The sequence below is a fragment of the Arctopsyche grandis genome, unplaced genomic scaffold, assembly GCF_051622035.1.
Source record: "Arctopsyche grandis isolate Sample6627 unplaced genomic scaffold, ASM5162203v2 HiC_scaffold_766, whole genome shotgun sequence".
Classification (NCBI taxonomy): domain Eukaryota; kingdom Metazoa; phylum Arthropoda; class Insecta; order Trichoptera; family Hydropsychidae; genus Arctopsyche; species Arctopsyche grandis.
The window spans coordinates 24,453-41,750 of record NW_027518579.1 but is presented as its reverse complement, the minus strand read 5'-3'; the positions used below and the strand labels follow the sequence as shown (position 1 = coordinate 41,750).

The window sequence follows — 17,298 nt, the reverse complement described above, 5'->3', positions numbered from 1 at the left end:
CCCCTAGTACCTGCTCTACCCCATAGTCCTATCTATTTTCACTTACAATTTGTTATTTTCTTCTTTAATCTACTTTATTATTGCTGTTTTGATTATAAAATTTATACCAATTAACTCTTACACTTTCATCAATTCTGTTTTTGTTTTGAAACACATAAATACAATAAATTTTAGCATAAACAAAATGGGAAATCAAAAGAAAAAGTTAGAAGCTTTAGCTGAATTATATGAAAGTGAACGTAAGTATATAATTGATATTCATTTATGGAAAGTTTTATTAGAAAATATTTTAGATATGGGGAAAACCGCATTAAAAAATAGTTACATTATTTTAGAGACTGTAAAAAATCATATTCAAAATATAGAAAATGGAAGTTTAAAATTATTTAATAAACTCATTATTATAAATAATGAAGTTTTAGGTATAAAAAATCATTCTTCTTTTGAACCAATAACTGATTCTTTAAAATTACCTTCTTTTCCTAAAGAAATTAAAAAAATGATTAATTGTAAAATTGATTATTACAGTCCTTTTGATCATTTTTTAATTGATTATAAATATTATATTAATTACATACAAAGTATGCCTCAAGTTGAAAATGAATTAGAAATGTTATTAGATACTGATTTTCATGTATTAAGAATTGTAAATGATTTCCTTTTAAAAGAAAATATAATTAATTTAGGAATTAGAAATTATTTATATAGACCAACTAATAAAATGGTTAGATATGCTACTTTAATAAAAGCAATTATAAAACATGAAACTGATTTAATTAGAATTGAAAAATATACTGAATTATCTGAAAAAGTACAAAAAATTAGTAAAGAATTAGATGGGGAATTTAAAAAAAGGACTGAATCTTTTCAAACTTATAATTTATCTGCTAGATTTGTATATGGAAAAGTTAAAAATAAGTTTTCTTTAGGTTTAATTTATAATAAAACAAAATTATTAAAACAGGGGAAATTAATTGTAAAATTAAGTCATTTAATCCCTTCTTCTTATAAACAAGTTTTTATTTTTAATAGAATAATCTTGTTTTGCCTTACAAATGAAAAATCTTATGGAAGTTTAATTATTGATGATGATCCGTTATTTTTAAGTAAGAATTTTATATTAAAAGAATATAAAGAATGTTTTAAAGATGAAGATTTAAATAATTTATATCCTTTATTTTTGGTACAACGGGATAATAATAAGGTTAAAGCTATGTATTTTGAAGAGGAGAGTACTAGGGATGTTTATTTTAATATTATTGATGAGGCTATACAAAAGATTGCTTTTGATCTCGAACCAAGAATAAAAGTAAAAGAACTACATACTTTTAAAAATAATTTACAGTCTATTTGTTTTGGTGAAAATTTGCCGGGTTCATTCATATTATCCCTTATTGCTCTCGTTCACATGATGCTTTTAATTATGGTGTAAATGACCAATCTAGTGATAACACGGACTCAGCGTTAATTAGTGGAAGGCGATCTAGTGATAACACGGACTCTACGTTAATTAGTGGAAGGCGATCTAGTGATAACACGGACTCAGCGTTAATTAGTGGAAGGCGATCTAGTGATGGCACGGACTCTACGTTAATTGGTGGAAGGCGATCTAATGATAACACGGACTCTGCGTTAATTAGTGAAAGAGGATCTAGTGATAACACGAACTCAACGTTAATTGGTGAAAGGCGATCTAGTGATAACACGGACTCTACGTTAATTAGTGGAAGGCGATCTAATGATGGCACAAACTCAACGTTAATTAGTAGAAGGCGATCTAATGATGGCACAAACTCAACGTTAATTGGTGGAAAGCGATCTAATGATAACACGGACTCTACGTTAATTAGTGGAAAGCGATCTAGTGAAAGTAATTCCAAGTTGTATGAAAGAGTAGAATCTAATGACAGCCTGCGATCTAATGAAAGTAATTACATGATAAATGAAAGAGTAGAATCTAATGATGGAAATTCTAAGTTGTTTGGTTACTCATCTGTAAATACAGGCTCAATTAAAGAAAGTGTTTCTAAAGCCTGTGAAAGAAAAGACAACAGTGAACGAAAGATGAGTTTTAGTTCCAATAATTCAAATAGTTCTCAGAAGTGTTTCAGTAGTAGTGAATGTACATGTAGTAACCGAAATATAAAAAAGAAGAATGGGAGCACCAAAGTACAAGCCAAAAAGGGTTCAAACCCCGACGAAGGGGGTTGCACTAAGTCTATTCAAATAAGTAAAAATAATAATGACGGAAAAATAATTAAAGGCTCTGGAAATATAGTGAAAGAAAAAGTTACAAATTCCAATCCTAAAAATAATAATGACGGAGAAATAATTAACGGCGCTAGAAATATAGTGAAAGAAAAAGTTACAAAGTTTAATTCTGAAAATTCGAGCATAAACACCGATTCAAGTAATTATTCGGCACAAGATAAAGTTGATTTTACTAAAACAACGGTTGAACAAAAATCAAGCACAACCCCCCTTAAATTATCAACATCTTCTAGTCAAGTAAACTTATGCAATTCGCCTTTTTCTCTAAAATTTAATTATTCTATTGATTCATCTACGTCAGTATCAGAAAATGAACATTATCTTGATTTTACTAATTTTGGAAAAGAACGCAATTATAAAGAATTCAAATATTCCCCTTCTAAAACTACTTTTGAAGATATTTTTTCTGAAAAAACGGTTATTGCAACAAGGAATAGTTTTCAAGATGATATTGATGCTGTTACAGATTTAGATTCTAAAGAAGGATTTTGTTTTAGATTTTGGAAAAATAATACGAAGCCATTAAGTAACACCGTTATAAAAAATAACATCAAAGAAGAGAGATTGAATTTTAATCGTAAACTACACTTTTTTTCAAATGTTTCTGGTGTTTATTTCGTTTACAATGGTATTGTTAAAAAATTGGGTGATTTCTGTCCAACTAAAATTTATTATGATCCACAATACGAATTATTAATTATGTTAGCTAATGATCTTATTCATATTGGGAAATTTCATTATCTTTTAATTAATTTTGATCATCAAATTTTAAATATTAAATCTTCAAATTTCTTTTTGGTAAATGTGCAGATACTGCTTACCTTGCAATAGTTTCAAATGAAGATTTTACCGTTAGTGTAATACATCTTTTGGCAATTTTATATGATAATGAACAAGTTTATATTAGTGTATTAAGAAAACTTTACGTTGGTTTTAAAATTTTTAATATCTTTTTTTTAAAAGGGAGGGTTATTATATCTTGTAGAGATTTTGAAATAATTGAAATTGATACTTTAAAAACTCAAGAACTTTTAGAAGTTTTTGATTCAACTTTATCGTTATTATTAGAAGCAAAAGATTATTTTACAGCTAGAAGTATGATAAAAGTTGATGGGAATTCATTTTTATTATGTTTTGATAATGGGGGTTATTTAATTAATAAGACGGGTATTTATAAAGAAGAAAATGTTAATTACGATTGGGAAATGACAGGGGAAGAATTTAAAATATTTGGTAGTTTTATTATTGTATTAGGAAAGTATTATGTTTCAGTATTTAGAGTTGAGACGGGTAGAATGTTATTATGTGAGTACATGCCAGGAATGAAATTAGTAGAAGGTTGTAAAGAACCCCGTTTTTATAATAAGAAGACACTTTATGAAATTAATTTTGATGAATTTGAAGATCATCAAAATTATAAATTAGAAACGGAAACTTGTGGACGTTGTGAAGGGGCAAAAAACTTGAACGAATCTAAAGAAAAAACATCTTCAATTTATGAAGTAGAAACGGAAACTTGTGAAGGGGCAATAAACTTGAATGAATTTGAAGATCATCGAAATTATAAAGTAGAAACGGAAACTTGTGAAGGGGCAAAAAACTTGGATGAATTTGAAGATTATCAAAATTATAAACTAGAAACGGAAACTTGTGAACGTTGTGAAGGGGCAAAAAACTTGAATGAATCTAAAGAAAAAACATCTTCAATTTATGAAGATTTATTAAATCTAAGCATCTCATCATCATCACGAACAAATATTCCTGGATGGGAGAGTAAATCAGTGTTGACACTTTCTGGCACCATTAAAAACGAAGAAAACATCCAATCGAGCCATTTGAAAAAAGAAGGAAATTCTAATATTAAAACACCTAAAGAGGAATTTAATAATGAAGGCGGACATTTGCCAGAAAAAACTTCTAGATCTACGTCTATTTCATCCAAAATGTGGTCACCCGAAAAAAGTAGCACACTGTCAAAAATCGATAAAGTAGAACCAGTGTCAATTTGTGATTGTGATGCATCTAATCTAGAATCAACTACAACTATACGGAAGCCCGTAAAAGAACATTCTGCTACAACTATAGAGAAGCCCACAAAAGAACATTCTACTGCAACTATACGGAAGCCCGTAAAAGAACATTCTACTGCAACTATACAGAAGCCCGTAAAAGAACATTCTACTGCAACTATACAGAAGCCCGTAAAAGAAAATTCTACTACATCTTTACGAAAGTCCGCAAAAGAAAATTCAACTTTTAAATTACATAAAATTCGATCGAATTTAACTACTATAAATGAACTTAAAAAGCCAAGTATTATAATTAACAATCCCAAAGTTTTAAATTCAAAGAATTTAAGTGATTCTGTTGAGAGTTCTTTTAGTGGCAATAAATCACCCACAACAGAGTTTATTATTGATAATTATAATCAAAGCAATAAAGAAATTGATAATTATAATCAAAGCAATAAAGAAATTGATAAAAACGTGATTTCAGCTATTAAAAATGAGGTTTTTGATTCTACCCAAAAAAATAAGTCTTCTAAGAAAAATAACATTTCTATTTCAAGTAAAGTGAAAAAAGCAACACCTGATGAAATAAATTGGAAATCTACTTCTTTTGAAGAGATCTATAATTTTAGCAGCGAAGAAAAAAGTACAAGGGTATGTACTTTAACTGATACAGGATTGAAAGTATATAAAAAACAAAAAGCACTAAAAATGAAAGAAGTCGCAGAAAAGAAGAAATTAATCTGGCTGATTAAACGAGAGAGACTAATTGACAACAGATCATCTGTACAAGAAATGGATGTTATTAATTTTTACGATATTTGAATGTCTAAGAAAATGATTAAAAAAATAAAGTTGAAATATAAAAAAAGGAAATGAATATTCTATAAATAAATAACGTATTTTCACAAAAAAATTGTTTGCAAGGATTTATATTAATAGAATTTAAAAAAATTCCTTAAAAGGCTATTTAAGATATTAAGTAATATATTTATTGACAATTATGGGCACTAATCTTGTTAAATTATAAAAATTACATATTCTTAACATTTATATTCTTAAAAATTGAAATTTAGATTTTATAACCATTTTATTTTAAGATCATTTATTTTCATGGTTAATGCAAAATTGAAATTTAGATTTTATAACTATTTAATTTTAAGATCATTTATTTTCACGGTTAATTAAAAATAAATAGTAGATTTTATAACCATTTTATTTTAAGATCATTGTTACTACTTAAAATATTTATTGGCATTAGGGGTCTTAATCTTCGCTGATTATAAAAATTATTATATTTTCTTAACTTTTTTTTGCCATGGGAATTTAATAAATTTTCTGAAGTTATAAAATTGAATATTATAACAATTTCTTTTTCTAATCTTTTATATTCATGATTGTTTAAAAGAGACATTGTCTTGTTGCCATCGAAAATCAGGTGGCTGTTCATTTAAAGTTGATTATATATATTGCTGAAATAGTCTTTGTTGTGTTATCCTCTATTAATATAATTTAAATAAATACCCTTAATGACTAAATACTTTAATAATGAAGAGCTTACGCCATCTTCGATGGCACAAGACAGTCTTAAATAAATAAACCTCAATGTCTAATAGGTCTACAGATAACAACATATATTATACTTAAATAAATACACATGTTTACCTTAAACTCTTACTTAATTTAAAAAAAATTGAAAATAAAATTATAGTCGATTGCACAATATAGACAAGTTATAAAATTTTATTAAGTTGATTATATATAATAATTTAAAGGGCTTTAAAGACATAGAGGCAACTTTAACAAATATTTTTAAATACCAACCAATGTTTACCTCAAACTTTAGATATTTTGGATTTTTAAATTTTATGAAAATAAAAAACAAATTAAATCAAAATAGCATATTTTAAAAAATTGGATTTTTAAATTAAACGTTTATTTAATTAACTTCTTCAACGTCAGGGTTGGTAGCTCCAGTTGCTGCAGGTTGTTCACCGCCTTGTTGACTAAAAATAGCAGTCATCTCAGAAGTAAGTGTTTTAATTCTTTCGTCAATAATAGATGGTTCTACATTGTTGCTTTGATTTCTAATCCAGTTCTCTTCTTCATTAAGTTTAGCTGAAATTTCTTCTTTCTTGACTTGGTCGATTTTAAGGGTTTCTAACTTGTCTTGGAAACTGTAAATTAGATTTTCAAATTGATTTTTAGAGGCTGCTCTTTGAGCAAAGATTGCATCTTGTGCACTGTGCTCTTCAGCTTGTTTTCTCATACTTTCAATATCTGTATCGGAGAGTTTATTAGACATGTTTTCAACATACATTTCTTTCTTACCAGAAGCTTTATCAAGTGCTGTTACTTTAAGGATATTGTTATGATCAACTTCAAAAGTTAATTCAATTTGTGGAACACCCCTTGGTGCTGGTGAAATACCTGAAAGAGTAAATCTTCCAATATGATAATTATCGGATGAATTTGGCCTGTTTCCTTGTGTAATAACAATTTCTACTGATGGTTGATTATCAGCGGCAGTTGAAAATATTTGGGAATTCTTACATGGAATAGGAGTTCTAGCTTCAATTAATTTAGTAGCTACACCACCAAGTGTTTCAATGTTAAGATTGAGTGGGACTTGATCAATAAGAAGTATTTTTGGACCACCTACATCTTCAGAGTTTAGACAAGCAGCATTAGCATAGTAACCGGCACCAAAAGCAACTGCTTCATCAGGGTTAAGTGGAGAAATAACTTTTTTAGTGGCTTGTGGAGCGTTAGCATCTTCACCAAAGAAAGATTCAATGATTGAAACAACTTTGGAATTCTTGAAGATCCACCTACCATAATAACACGCTTAATAGTCTTTTTAGCTTCTTCAATAATTTCATTGAGCCCTTTTTTGTTAGTATTACTTAGGTTTGTATGTAAAGTTTGAGTTTCGTTTAAAATACCATCATCTGTGTAAATTGGGGTAACTTTTTCAAGGGATAATAAAACACCTCTAAATTTCTGTAAAAGTCTTTCAAAAAGTTCTTTAGCGGCACGCTCAAATTGAACCCTTGAGATTTGAAAACTAAATCGGTTGTTCCTCTATAACATGGAAGATTAAAAGTAGCATTCATGTTAGTAGAAAGTGAAGTTTTAACTTTAATTGCTTCTTGTCTTAATCTAAGATCGTTCTTGAGTTTGTCTTTTTCTTCAGTTTCAACACCCCCGTTCATTTCTTTGAACTTATTTTTGGCTAATTGAATAATGATGTTATCAAAATCGGAACCCCCAAGGAAATTATCACCATCTGTAGCTAATACAATACCTACTGGGTTTTTTCTATCATAAGTGAATTCGACTACACTGACATCATAAGTACCACCACCAAGATCAAAAACAAGAATTCTTTCCTCAACACCATCGGCGATTTGGTTATTTTTCATCATAATTGAACCATAAGCAATAGCGGCTGCAGTAGGCTCAGTTAATATAACAGTTTCAACATCTAATTTTTCACCGGCCTCATCAACTTTTCCTGAAAAGGCAATTTTTGCAGCGTCAAGTGTTCTTTGTTTAGCACCATCACTAAATAGGCAGGTGTGGTAATAGCAACAAATCCTGGGCAAACACCAAGTCTTTGTTTAGCTGATTCATATAAGAAATTTAATACATAAGCAGAAACTTGAATTGGTTCATAAATCTTTTCTTTACCATTTTCAATTACACAAATACCAATGTTATCTAAAACATTCTCATCTGCGGGTTTTCCTACTGTTTTAATTTCTTTAATTTTGAATGGCCAAAATTTTATAGCTTTTTGAACTTCCTTAGAATGGAAACCTTTACCAAACATCCTTTTAACTTCAAAAATGAAGTTTTCTGGTGCAGAAGCAGCAGCTAAAATACCGTTTGAACCAACTACGGGTTGTCCACCTTGTTTATCAAACATACTACTGATGGTGTAATTCTTTCACCATCTCTATTGTCAATGACGGTTAATTCACCTCTTACATAACCTGCTATGCAAGAAGTTGTTGTTCCTAAATCAATTCCTATTGTGGCAACTGTTTTATTTGACATGGGTCGATAAGAATTCTTTCCTTTATATTAAAATTTTTCTAGAAGAAGTAAAAATTTGCAGGAAAAGTTCTAGAACAAAATAATAATTGAAGCAGAGCTAGAACTCGAGTAATTTTATGTAAAATTATACAGTTGTGTAGAGGATGATAGCAACAAGGGGATCGATTTAAAGAAAATGCCAAAAATTAGGAAAAGAATTAGAAATTTAAAAAAGGCAAAAAGTCACCACAGTAGATCGAACAAAAATAAGAAATGGGATTAAGATGTGAAAATGATTTAGAAATAATAAAATGAGAAAAGGTCACCACATTAGATCGAACAAAAATAAGAAATGGGATTAAGATGTGAAAATGATTTAGAAATAATAAAATGAGAAAAGGTCACCACAGTATATCGAACAAAAATAAGAAATGGGATTAAGATGTGAAAATGATTTAGAAATAATAAAATGAGAAAAGGTCACCACAGTATATCGAACAAAAATAAGAAATGGGATTAAGATGTGAAAATGATTTAGAAATAGTAAAATGGGAAAAGGTCACCACATTAGATCGAACAAGAACAATAATTGTGATTAAGATGTGAAAATAATTTAGAAATAGTAAAATGGGAAAAGGTCACCACAGTAGATCGAACAAAAATAAGAAATATGAAAATAATTTAGAAATAATAAAATGAGAAAAGGTCACCACATTAGATCGAACAAAAATAAGAAATGTAATTAAGATGTGAAAATGATTTAGAAATAGTAAAATTGAATATATGAATTTTTTAAGAGGCAGCAAAATTTTTACAATCAAATTATGTAGATAGAAGAAATGTAGAGAGAAAAAGGCAAGAAATAAAGATCAATGAGTTGTATTTGAAATCTATAAACGAACCAAGCAATAAATTGAGAATTCTGAAGATTAATAGAATCTGAGTTCTCTTTAAAATCTATAAAAAAAGCATTCAAGAAATATTGATATTTCGCATAATAATTCGAAATTAAAGCAAATATTTTAAAATTTGCTTTTTATTTAAAAATAAGTCAATGATATAACATGTTATCTACTACAATTGAATATAAATGTTCAAATGTCATTCATTTCAAGTGCTTTCTGATGAATAACAATTTTTTAAATTTGAAATCAAAAAATTATTTGGTTTTTAAAAGTAGAAATAAAAAGTACAACAACTAATATGTAGCACAACCAACTCAGGGTATAATTTGTTAAAATAGTATACATAAATAACAATGTCTAATAGGTCCTTGGATTAAAACATAATTTTTTTTAGCTTCTATTTATTTTTAATTTCACATAATTTAGGGTTTGTGTCTGTTAAACTCATTCTTATTGCATATTGATATTTGCCTCAATTAATTAGACGCCCTTTGTTATTTCACATAATTTAGGGTTTGTGTCTGCTAAACTCATTCTTATTGCATATTGATATTTGCCTCAATTAATTAGACGCCCTTTGTTATTATAAAATCACACTGCCTCTAAATATTTTAAGTAATTAATCATTTTTTTGTATTTGTAGTAAAAATCTAAATATTTAGAGGCAGTGTGATTTTACATTACCGAATACTCCTTTCTAACACTTTACACGTTTCTAATTCTTTAAAAATGAATCGTTTATTTTTACAAAGATCTTCTAAAGCTTATAATTTGTATGTAAAATACTTTTAAAATTGTCTCGTGCCTGTATATAATTACTTAAAGTTGGATATAAAAATACTTAATACTCATGCTTACCGCAAATTCTAATTAAATAACACTGTTAAAAAAAATCGGATTTATTGAAAAGTGGTTGCCTACAGCAAAAAAAGAAGTTTCCTACAAAACTCTGGGGGCCCCTATAGCATCTCTATCCCTCTGCCGACAGTCGGCTAGCCTTAGGACTAAGTGTCCCATTGACCTTGAGCAAATAACACTGTTAAAAGGAGTTAATGACATAGGGGTAACTTTAACAAACACTAATATATTAACAGGCCTTATTAAATAAAAAACTGTTTTGAAAAGAGTATAAATCACTAATATATTAACAGGTCTTATTAAATAAAAAACTGTTTTGAAAAGAGTATAAATATTACACTCAAAATTGTATGTGATAATTCAATTTAAATAAATAATATAAAATTCTGTAAGTATATTTAATGCTGTAAAATGAGTGTAAATTTAATTATTTAAGTTTAGGCGGCACTAAATTTCCAATGGGAATCCTGGAAGGTTGCTTAGGTAAGCCAATCCGGCAACTTCCCTGTCAGACCTCTAATCTCCTTACACCCATCTTCTTTTTTTAGAGAGCCCTCTTTATATCAAAAAAGTATATTAAACTATTTAAAAGTCACCAACCGCGGGAAAGCATGCATCTAATTAAAGAGACTTGAGAGTGCTTCATACGTTTTCTCAAGAAAATGCGGAGATGGAATCTCTTAAAGAGACCCCGTATAATTCAATAACCACTTGTTAAATATCAAGACAGAATGGTTTTAATATTAAGATTGTGCTAAACAAACGCATTTGCTTCTGGGAAAGTACTTTAATTACATAATTCCAACATTTTATTTAATTTATTAAAACTTTAGAGTTGTAATGTAACTCTAATGTTTTTTCAAGTGAAAATTTTTAAGTACAATTTAAAGTCCAAGTAGGTATTGATTTAGCCAATTATAAAAAAATTGCAAAATTTCGACAACAAATTGAGATTAAAAACCCCATAGTGCTGTCTATTACTTTTAGCCACTAAATATTCTCTATTTTTAAAGACTTTAATAATGTAAAACTTACGTTAACTTGAATGATACAAAAAATGTGGATCTCAGCTTTAAATATTTCTTAGTACTCAGAGTTTTCCAAAAGGTGCAACATTAAACCCATTTCTATCTTGCAGTCCTATCTCTTCGAATATTCAACATTAAACCCATTTCTATCTTGCAGTCTTATCTCTTAGAATATTCAACATTAAAACCGTTTCTATCTTGCAGTCTTATCTCTTAGAATATTCAACTTTAAACCCATTTCTATCTTGCAGTCCTATCTCTTAGAATATTCAATATTAAACCCCATTTCTATCTTGCAGTCCTATCTCTTAGAATATTCAAAATTAAACCCATTTCTATCTTGCAGTCCTATCTCTTAGAATATTCAATATTTTAGTATAAATCGAGCCTGCTACCGACTTATGTTTAAATATTTTTTATTATTATCCCCATGCCACTCCTTGCTCTTCTCAAACAACAAGTTGATACAAATGAATTTTTACAAGAAAAATTCAATCTTGAGAAGTATGGAATCTTTAGAAGAGGCTCAATAAAAGATTGTATAAAAGGTGTAATTCGTACAGTTTCGAGTAAATTAACTAAAACTTCACAATTTATAGAAATTAACGAAAATTTGAATGATACAGAGCAATTTAAAATACTCTTACAGGCTAGAGGGAACATAAGGTATTACATTATTACTGACGGGGAGTATAGCACTCCAGTTGCAAGTAAGCTTATGGATAAGTTGTTTGAAAAAGAAAGCTTTGAAATTTTAATAAAAGAATATAACACATGGGAAGACAAAGACAATTTAAAAAGGGTAGAGGATGAACTAGAGAAGTGCCATAAAGTAATGCAGCAAAGCATTCAGGATGTTATTGGCAGGGGAGATTGCTTAGATGATTTGTTACAAAAAAGCGAGCATTTGAGTATGAAATCTAAAATTTTGTTTAAAGCTGCAAAAAAAAAGAATTCTTGCTGTTAAATAAATCTGGCTCTTTTATTCCTAAAAAACACCAATATTTAAATAACTGCACTTTTCTTGATTTTGTAGTTGTCTATTCAAGTTTTTTTATATCTTTTTTTGTTTTTCGATTAGGAAGACAAGTTTTGAATCAAATAAATATTTTATTCTAATTAATTAAAGTAAAATTTTTAGATTTTTGCTCAAAAAATAATTATTAAAAACAAATAAATAATTATAATTAATTAAAGAAAATTGAAATTTTTTGCTCATAAAATATATTCTTTATTACCAATAAATAGTTTATTAATTAAAGTATATATAAAAGTGCAATTTATAAGTTTTTTTGAGTTATTGATTAAGAAATATGTTTGATCAATTACAATATCTATTAATCACAATTTAAACCTGAGATTGGTTTGTTGTGTTTTTGTTTAATTTATAAATTAAAATATATTTTTTGATTAAAAATTTGGTTTACACAGTCGAGATAATCATAAAAAGGACATTTATTAAATGGCTATAATCCAACCAAATATGTTAAAGTTGTGCCCCCCATGTCATTAAATTCTATTTAAAATATAAAAAAAATAAATATTGATCATTAATCAACTATACAATACCTTTGTAGAAATTTTAAATACTAAAAAACAGAAAATTATTTTACTACAGCTTTTAATTTAAAATTTATTTAATCATTGCCATCCTCAAAAAAACTTATTGTAGTTTATTAAAGGTTAAAATTAAGCCCAATTAATTTACATTATTACATATTGCAATGAGGGGATGTTATGTAGGCATCAACTACTTCTTACCAGATTAATTATTTTTTGTTTAAGACAAGGGAGGGTACTTGCATCTTTTGAACAGCCCACTTTTTATAATTAATTATTACTAAGGAGCAATATTATACTTTTTTCATCAATAATAAAATAAATTATTAATCAGATTAGTAATAAGCATCATTAAGAGTTTTTACACCAAGGTGGTTGTCTTGTCCCATCTTTAATGGCTAAAGATTTTCTTCATTAAGGGTGTCTTGTGCTATCGAAGATGGCGTAAGCTCTTCGTTATTAAAGTATTTAGTCATTAAGGGTATTTATTTAAATTATATTAATAGAGGATAACACAACAAAGGGCATTTAAATAAATTATATTTGTCGCAACTGTAGAGTTATCTTGTAACTCTGTTGCTTTCTTAAGTGAAGATTTTTAAGTAAAATTTTGCTTTAAATTAAAGCATGGATTATTTACCCGTGCAATCAATAAATGAAAGTTCTAAAATTGACAATATTAATACAGGATAACACAACAGTGGTAATCATTTTTAGTTACTAAAACTCCTTTATTTTCCAAGGGCTATTTCATCGCCAAGAAGGTCTCATTTCAATGCTCACTCACACCCCAATAGCAAAATGGTGATAACTTGAGGGTAATTGTTTTTGTTTATTTTTAAACAAAAAAAAGTAAAAAAAATTCTAGATTTAATTAATTAAGGAATTTAAAATTTTTTAACTAAATGATGCAATACAATGTTACGCTTTTATATAATTCAACTTTGAATAAATGAGTAGCAACAAATAAAAAAACAGTGTATATAAAACTTTATTCTTTAGTTTAATAAATATAAACAGGTAAAATAAATTATGTTTTTTGTGCCAAAAAAGCTGAAGTAAACAACTATTTAATTTATTTTCTTTTTATATAATTACTCACTAATAAATCTACAAGGGTGCTGGTAAAATAAGAAACCACAATTTAATAAACAAAGAAAATTGAAAAGACCTGGCATTTCTAAACAATACTTAGCTTCGTGCACGTATAAATTAAGAATGCCACTTTTTTACATTAAAATGGCAAATTTACACACCGGTTTCTAGTATTTTCTTAAATATATTCAATTTACGTGTTAAAATGTTATTTCTTTAATTATTAAAATCAACTGGCCAACGTAAATGTAAATTTCTAGTAAAAAAATATTTATTCTATTAAATATATTCAATTTACTTGTTAAACTGTTATTTCGTTAATTATTACATTTAACTGGCCAACTTTAATGCAAACTTTTAGTAAAAAAATATTTATTCTATTAAATATATCCAATTTACTTGTTTAACTGACAGTTCTTTAATTATTAATTTAAAATATTTTTTGCAAGAATCATCATTTTGGAAAACATTGAAGGCGAATAATGTTAAAAAGCTCTATTCGAGCAAGTATGGTCTTGCTAAGATAAAAAAAGTAGCCGCAAGTACGCTTATTCTGAAGATTGTTAATTTTCAGAAAATCTTGGTTGTGAAAGCTATAAACTACTGGTGCGGATTTTTGAAAAGCTGTATAGTAGGTCTGCAGAAAGAACTCCATATGCTTTTTGTGTGTTGGAGCGCTGCCTAAAGCGTGGTTAGTCTTATGAGGGTAAAGCAGTTATCTATAAGTTTTTTTCAAAAAAAGTGTAGGTTAACAAGGGTTTATATATTGGCACATCACTATTCCAATTTAGTTGCCCTATATTTGTGCTCTGTGTTTTAAGCCCAGCAGGCTCTGAACTGGTGGGTCTGAATATTTAGTTCAATGATGTTATTTGGACTAACGAACAAATTAAAGTCTTCAAATCTTTATCTGCATCTTAACAAAAAGTTAAAATGAAAAAATCATCTTTTTACACTTTTTTACAAAAACATGGTGTATATGTAATTATGCTTTCTCTAATAAATTAGATTACATCGCGTTTCTGTACTTATTATTTCTTGACCCTGTATTTAAATATGATGCATTGGTGTACCCGTCAACTTCGGCTTTTAATACGTGTGTCAAACTAGCACATTTATATGTTCATTAATAATTTTGTAATTAAGTTGGATATATATTATACTTAAATAAATTCCCTGGTTTACCTTAAACTCTTACTTGTAATAAAGCCTATTTTCAATAATTATTAAAAAAATACTTGCCAGTGAATATATATTAGTGTTTCTTTTTCTTCTTATCTGCGGCCATATCCATTGGAAAGCACCGGAACCCATCCGAACTCCGAAGTTAAGTCAATGCGAGCCTGTTTCAAGTACTGAGATGAGAGATCTCTCGGGAACGACAGGTGCTGCAGTTTTGTATTTAAAGAATTTTTTAGAAACACCAAACTTTTATAAAATACTTAAATTTGTGTTATTTGCTCATTCTACGAATCATTTAGTGTTTTTATTTGTTTATGAGCCTTTTCAGTAATTTTTTTTTGATTTAAATATACATATATTTATCACTGTTATAATCAGTCAAGATTAATACCCCTAATGTCAATAAATATTTTAAGTAGTAACAATCACAACTTAAGTAAAAACTTGATAATATGATGGCAAGGCGCCATTGCTTTATAGGTTTATCTTTTTTTTGAAAAAATGACTAAAATTATTTGTGTAGGGTTTTTAAATTAAGCTTAAACACTGGATGAAAATCATTAATTAAGAATGCCACATTTAATATATTTATTACAATTTGTATAAGAAAAAAAACTTTTTTGACCAATGAGTTTTCATTTGTTACAGGCGCAAGTGAATATCATTGCTTTTGTACAAAGATGGGATAGAATAATTAAAAATTCTAATAAACAGTGTATAACGATCTAAAAAGCCTTAACATGAATTAAAGCACACTTACGATTTGAGATTATACAAAGGCTCTTGTAAAAAAAAATGGTCGGATTTATTTAAGCTGTAGTTGTTAATACTTGTTAGTTTTCTTCGTGTGTTTCTCTGTAACCCGGTCGGGGAACCGCATTGCTGCGTAAACCCCCCACGGCCCTTATGCCAGCTTTAATCCCTCTGTCGAAAGTCGACTCGCCTTAGGACTAAGTGTCCCATTGACCTTGAGCTGGCGTTATATTTAGAGACAGTACCATACTGTCTTGGGATCTCTACAGACCCCTGCGCTATGCTTACGTAGGCTTTCTACTGCCATGGGAGTTATTGTTGCCGCCACTACCCAAGCGGATCTGTTGTTTTTACAAGGCCCGATCACGGCCTGACAAAGGCTCTTGTAAAGTTTCACTCGAATACTGGCGAAAATTTAAAGATGGAATCTCTGAAAGTGACATATTATTATAAGTCAACAACGACCCACCACCTCCCAGGATAGAATCGTTTAAAAATATGCAATTATACGATATCAAGCACACCCAATCTCCCCTAAATTATTTTATTTTAAGTAAATATTAGTTTCAATTAGAATGCTTACTTTAACAAAAGAAAGCACCTCACACTTTTGAGAAGATTATAGCATTTAGTTGCACATATTTAAGTCGTATTAGATTAATCACTAATGTATTTTTGTTGCTCACAGGTACAAGAAAAGTTTCTTTACCATCGTATGCACTACAAGGAGTTATTCGATCAAAAGTTTTACAACCCAGGCAATTTTTCTAAAACATTAGAAGGAAGCCGTTTAGAATTTGTAGCAGCTTATATTTTTGCTTCCCTCCTTAAAATCGTTGGGGTTTTTGTTTTAATCGGGAAAAAGTTTTTAAAAATACTAAATCCAGCAGCAATGTTCATAAATCCAGAATGATTATTGTCTTGTGCCATCGAAGATGGCGTAAGCTCTTTATCATAAAAGTATTTAGTCATTAAGGGTATTTAGGGATTATATTAATAGAGGATAACACAACAATTATAACATAATCAATCCGTAACTGTTTTGTTATATTGAAAAGATAGTTGAATTATAGAATAAAGAGACGGAAATTCAATACTAGTTTGATTCTAAGCACTATGTTATGACTTAAATGAATTAATTAATAATTTTCCAAAGCGTTAAAAAAGAAATAAAAAGTTTTCTACATTATTTATTTCAGGTTTGACGAAAGGCGGCTTTTCTGTGTAGCTTTATTAAGGCTTTTAAATCAAAACCCCCGACATTAAATAACAGCAAACAGAAATGGCGGTAATAAAAAACCATTTTTCGGATACACTTTTTCTTTTAAGATGAAAAAATTATGTAGAAATTACTGCCAACAGGAGTGTGATGCATCTTCATTTCTTAATTAAAACAATTTTTGCTGAAAAAAGCTATTAACCACCTATAGGGCCAATTTATATCTGAATACCATTCCTCTTAAATACCTTGGCTTAAGCTATTTTTAATTACATTCAGAAAGAATATTTATTTTCTTGGCTAAATATTTAATTAAAATATATAACATCTTATTCTTTTTAAATTTTGATTAAAATTGCTAAAATTTAATTTTTTGG

The 17,298-nt window shown here is 28.4% G+C and overlaps 1 non-coding gene and 1 pseudogene across 1 annotated transcript; one reads left to right on the top strand and one right to left on the bottom strand.

Moving 5' to 3' along the window:
* Positions 1 to 6,219: 6,219 nt before the first annotated feature.
* On the bottom strand, positions 6,220 to 8,342 carry LOC143922178 (chaperone protein DnaK-like; annotated as a pseudogene).
* Positions 8,343 to 15,043: 6,701 nt separating this feature from the next.
* Positions 15,044 to 15,164, top strand: LOC143922180 (5S ribosomal RNA). The gene has a single exon (XR_013261568.1). It is a non-coding gene; the product is annotated as a 5S ribosomal RNA (ribosomal RNA).
* Positions 15,165 to 17,298: the final 2,134 nt, after the last annotated feature.